At 46.2% G+C, this 5,000-nt stretch overlaps 1 protein-coding gene across 1 annotated transcript in view; it reads right to left on the bottom strand.

Annotated features, from left to right (window-relative positions):
* The window catches only part of LOC113813760 (clotting factor B), a 32,153-nt gene extending 31,954 nt beyond the window's left edge, over positions 1-199 (bottom strand). Inside the window, exon 1 of the mRNA XM_027365820.2 lies at positions 1-199. This exon is cut by the window's left edge and continues 66 nt beyond it. The gene's annotated coding sequence lies outside the window, so the exon portion shown is untranslated.
* Positions 200-5,000: the final 4,801 nt, after the last annotated feature.

The following is a 5,000-nucleotide window of genomic DNA, read 5'->3' as shown; positions in this document are numbered from 1 at the left end:
CACTGTCGGCGAAGATCCTGTTTACTTTTCACTGCACGCGCACTTGGCACTGTTGGCACTCAAACGGACACCGCAGCGCCTCCGGAATGGCACGGGCGCTCTGGACAGCGTGCGCGCGGGCGGGAAGCGTCAGAGGCGCGACAGGACCTCTCAACGACGTGGCCGACGGCGGGAGACTGCGGCGCCGACGCTGCTGGTGCATCAGCTGGGCCGCACATGACCCCCGGCCGCGCGCTTTCACCTGACCCCCCCCTCCCCCTCGCTCCTCCCCTTTCCCTTCCTCTCTCTCTCCCCTTTTCCCTTTTTTTCTTCTCCTTTCCTCTTGTTTTCATACCTTCTTCCACTTGTTTTCATACTTTCTTCCACTTTCTTTTCACTCTCTCTCTATCTCGTCTCTCTATCCTTTCCTCTCCTTCCTTCTTCTATCTGTTTCTCCTCGCTCCTCCTCTTTCCTTCCTCTCTCCCTCCCCTTTTCCCTTTTTCTTCTCCTTTCCACTTTCTTTTCACTCTGTCTCTTTCGTCTCTCTATCCTTTTCTCTCCTCCCTTTAGTTTTTCCTCGCTCCTCCCGATTCCCTTCTTCTCTCCCTCCCCTTTTCCCTTTTCTCTTCTCCCTTCCTCTTGTTTTCATGCCTTCTTCCACTTTCGTTTCACTCTCTCTCTCTCTTCTCTCTATCCTTTCCTCACCCCTCTTTTGTTTCTCCTCGCTCCTCTCTTTTCCCTTCCTGTCTCCAGCCCCTTTTCCTTTTTCTTCTCCCTTCCTCTTGCTTTCCTCCCTTCCACTTTCTTTTTACTCTCTCGTCTCTTGTCTCTCTGTCCTTTCCTCTCCTCCCTTTTGTTTTTCCTCGCTCCTCCCGTTTCCCTTCCTCTCTCTCTCCCCTTTTCCCTTTTTTTCTTCTCCTTTCCTCTTGTTTTCATACCTTCTTCCACTTTCTTTTCACTCTCTCTCTCTCTCTTGTCTCTCTATCCTTTCCTCTCCTCCCTTTTGTTTTTCCTCGCTCCTCCCGTTTCCCTTCTTCTCTCCCTCCCCTTTTCCCTTTTTTCTTCTCCCTTCCTCTTGTTTTCCTTCTTTCTTCCACTTTCTTTCCACTCTCTCTGAATTTGAATTTCCTCTCCTCTCTTCTTTTATTCTATTTTTTCTCGCTTCTTCCCTTTCCTTCTCTTTGTCTTTCAATTACTTCCATTCTCTTTGGCTTCTCCTCTTTCCTTCTTTTCCCTTTACTCTTTTTCTTTTCCTTAATTCCATCCACTTCGTCTCTCCCTCTTTCTCCGTCTTTCCTTTCCTTCTTTACCTCTCTCTCTTTATTCTCTCCCCTTCCTTCCTTTCCCTTCTTTTCATCATCTTCGTCGTTGTTCCTTTCTCAAGTCAGAACAGTTTCTCTCCTTTCTCTTTCCTCCCTTCGCTTGCTTTTTCTCTCCTTTCTCTTTCCTTCTTTCTATCCTCTCTGTCGATCTCTCTTTCTCTGCATGCCCTTCCCTCCTTCCCTTTCCTTTTTTTCCACTTCGTCCTTCCCTTTCTCTCCATTCCCTTTCCTCCCTTTTTTCGCTTCGTCCCTCGTTATTTCTCTCCTCTCTCTCTCCCTCCCTTTCATCCTCTTCGTCCCTCCATCTTTCTCTTCTCTCTTTCTCTCTCTCTTTTTCTTCCTTTCATCATCTTCGTCCCTCCCTCTTTCTCTTCTCTCTCTTTTTCCCTTTTCCTTCCTTTCATCAGCTTCGTCCCTCCACCTTTCTCTCCTCTCTCTCCCTCCCTTTTATCATTTACGTTCCTCCCTCTTTCTTTTCATTCTCTTCCCTCCCTTCCTTTTCCTTCCTGATTCACTCCTTTCCCTTCCCTACCCCCTTTCCCTTCTTTCTTCGTCTTCGTACCTCCCTCGTTCTCCTTTCTCTTTCCTTTCTCCCTCCCTCATGATCTCCTTTCCCTTCTTCCTTCTTCATAATTGACCCTTCCTCTTTCTCTCCATTTCTCTCCCTTCCTTCTTCCCCTCTTTTGTCTTTCCTCCCTTCCTTTTCTTCCTTCCATCCTCTTCGATCCCTTTCTCTGACCTCTCTTTCATCATCTTCGTCCCTCCCTCTTTCTCTCCTCTCTCTCCCTCCCTTTCCCTTCCTTTCATTATCTTCGTCCCTCCCTCTCTCTCCCTCTCCTTCATCATCTTCGTCCCTCCCTCTTTCTCTCCTCTCTCTCTCCTTTCCTTTCATCATCTTCGTCCCTCTCTTTCCCTCCTTCCCTTCCTTTCATCGTCTTCTATCCCTCCCTCTTTCTCTCCCTCCCTTTCATCATCTTCGTCCCTCTCTCTTTCTCTCCTCTCTCTCCCTCCTTCCCTTCCTTTCATCATCTTCGTCCCACCCTCTTTTCTCCTCTCTCTCTCCCTTCCTTTCATCGTCTTCTATCCCTCCCTCTTTCTCTCCCTCCCTTTCATCACCTTCGTTCCTCCCTCTTTCTCTCTTTCCCTTCCCTCCCTCCCTTCCTAGGCTCCCGCCCCTTCTCGCTGTGTCTACTTTAGCCTTGTTCCCCGTGTTAAAATCTCCCTTTTCATCACTTATCAACCAGGACAGAACACATAATCTAGGTTACTGTGCTTTATATACAGCATATGCAAAATACCCGTGTGTCTCTCCAAGGCGCTGACCTGATAGTTTGACCTTTCGTAAAGAGTGGTTTTAGTCATGCAACTTGAAACGTGATGGGAAAGTAAGTTTAAGGTTTACATTTTGGTTGGGTGTCTCACGGGAGAAAGGCAGGTCGACTGGACGGTAGGGCAGCTACTCTAGAGGACCCTCCCTTTTTCTCTCCTCTCTCTCCCTCCCTTTCATCATCTCCGATCCCTCTCTCTTTCCTTTCATCATCTTCGTCCCTCCCTTTTTCTCTCCTCTCTCTCCCTTCCTTTCATCATCTTCGCCCCTCCCTCTTTCTACCTACCCTTTCATCATCTTCGTCCCTCTCGCTTCTCTCCTCTCTCTCCCTTCCTTTCATAATCTTCGACCCCTCTCTCCCTCCCTGATTCCTCCAGTCTTTTCTATGGGGAGGGAAAAGGTCGATCTCATTCTGTTGTTAAGAAAAAGAAATGTTTACTTGCATAGATTAAAAAAATGGAAAAGCTGCATGTTGCATAAAAGTAGATTTGAAAAGAAGGAAGGGAAGCACGAAAAATACGAAATGAAATAAGAGGAGATGATGACTAAGACGGAGGAGAGAGAGGAAGAAGAAATGAAATAAGATAAAAATGAAAAAAATAAGAGGAGAATGATAACTAAGACGAAAGAGAGCAGAAGAACAAGAAATGAAATAAGATAAAAATGAAAAAAAAGGAAAGAGGCATACAAGAAGAAAGTAAAAAATCCCGTCAGAGCAAGGCAGTTCACAGCCTCTGCTAAGGAGCGCCCTCTTCCTCCGCCAAGTACTTCGCGTTCCGAGAATCCCCTCAAGAAAGGACTCGACGGCCGTGACCTTCGAGGAGCGCGGTTCGGGTCGTCGGGATTCCCTCTCCCTCTCGCGGCGTAAGAGGTGGATGACCCACTTCGCTGTCCATACGAACCGTGAAAGGGAAAAACGAGATTAAAGAAGACAGGCGATACCTCTAGCACGCGGAAGAAGGTGGGGATCACGCCAGCGCATGCAACGGGCGTGGAAGTGACCGCAGAACCGAGCTGAGAGCGTGGGAGCCGTGCAAGGCGGTAAGCAAGTGAAGTATCGCCTGTGAAAGTGACTCCGCGGACGCCCGGGAGAGAGAACGCCGTGACGACAGGTGTCCGAACACTCTCCCAGACTCAGGCATAAAACCAATCGAGGGTAGAACGTGCTTACATATATCTTCTACGATATATGACAGAGAATGACAAGGCAGCTACATGGAGCCAGTCAGAAAAACGGTCTCAGCTTTCGAGACAGAAATCTGGAGGCGGACGTCCATTTCTCATGTTGCATTTGGTAAATCATTTCAGTTTCACGAAAGATGCAGAAACTGCTCTTGAAACACGCGAATCTGAACTCCCACTGCAGTCTTACTTTGTCCTGGATCCGGTTCTCAGATGAGCGCCTCATGTGAAAGTGGACAGTCAAGGTACCGGAGTGATGACATAACTCATTTTTTCCTCTCGAACTTACGCACCCAAACGTACTTTTTGAATCGGAGTACATATTCTCATATATTGAAAAAAAAAATCAACAGCATTGATAAGTGTTCATAAGTACAGTTCCACATAAAAATGAAAAATGAAAAAAAGTAAATACAAGCATCAATAAAAACATTTTATAAAGACGAATAACACTAACGATAACATTACAATCCCCCTTGGCTACAACCCGATCTCAATTACACTTACCCTTTGACCTAATAACGAAAATCCAGACGACTGAACGGCTAGACGACTGAATGACTGAACGACTGAACGGCTAAACGACAGAATGACTGAACGACTGAACGGCTAAACGACGGAATGACTGAACGACTGAACGGCTAGACGACTGAATGACTGAACGACTGAACGGCTAAACGACTGAATGACTGAACGACTAAATGACTGAACGACTGATTGACTGAACGGCTAAACGATTGAATGACTAAACGGCTAAACGATTGAACGATTGAATGACTAAATGACTAAACGACAGAACTACTGAACGACTGAACGACTGACTAACTGAACGACACTCGGGGAACCAACGAGGCCCCAGATCTCATATAATTCGGCGTAAAACACAAACCTGGTATAATTCGGGTTAGTGGACCACGTCGGCTCCTTGGTGCGTTCATGATGATCTCGACCACCCGAAAATTAATGGAAATCAAAACAATTAAAGAAAATAAATACGATATATAATATTTGTACATTTGGGTGAGGATTAGATAGAGGAAATATTGTAGGTAGGAGAGATATGGTCAATGATGCATCATTTTTATTGAAATAAAAGAGATTAGATGATGTCAGATATCTGTGGTATATAGCATAGATAACAGAGAATACTCTTGGTAGGGAAGTATACTTTACTGACATATTCTGTCAG

The sequence above is a fragment of the Penaeus vannamei genome, chromosome 5 (genome assembly GCF_042767895.1).
Source record: "Penaeus vannamei isolate JL-2024 chromosome 5, ASM4276789v1, whole genome shotgun sequence".
In the NCBI taxonomy this organism is placed as follows: domain Eukaryota; kingdom Metazoa; phylum Arthropoda; class Malacostraca; order Decapoda; family Penaeidae; genus Penaeus; species Penaeus vannamei.
Note: the sequence above shows the minus strand (reverse complement) of the source record. Positions and strands in the feature narration are given on the sequence as shown.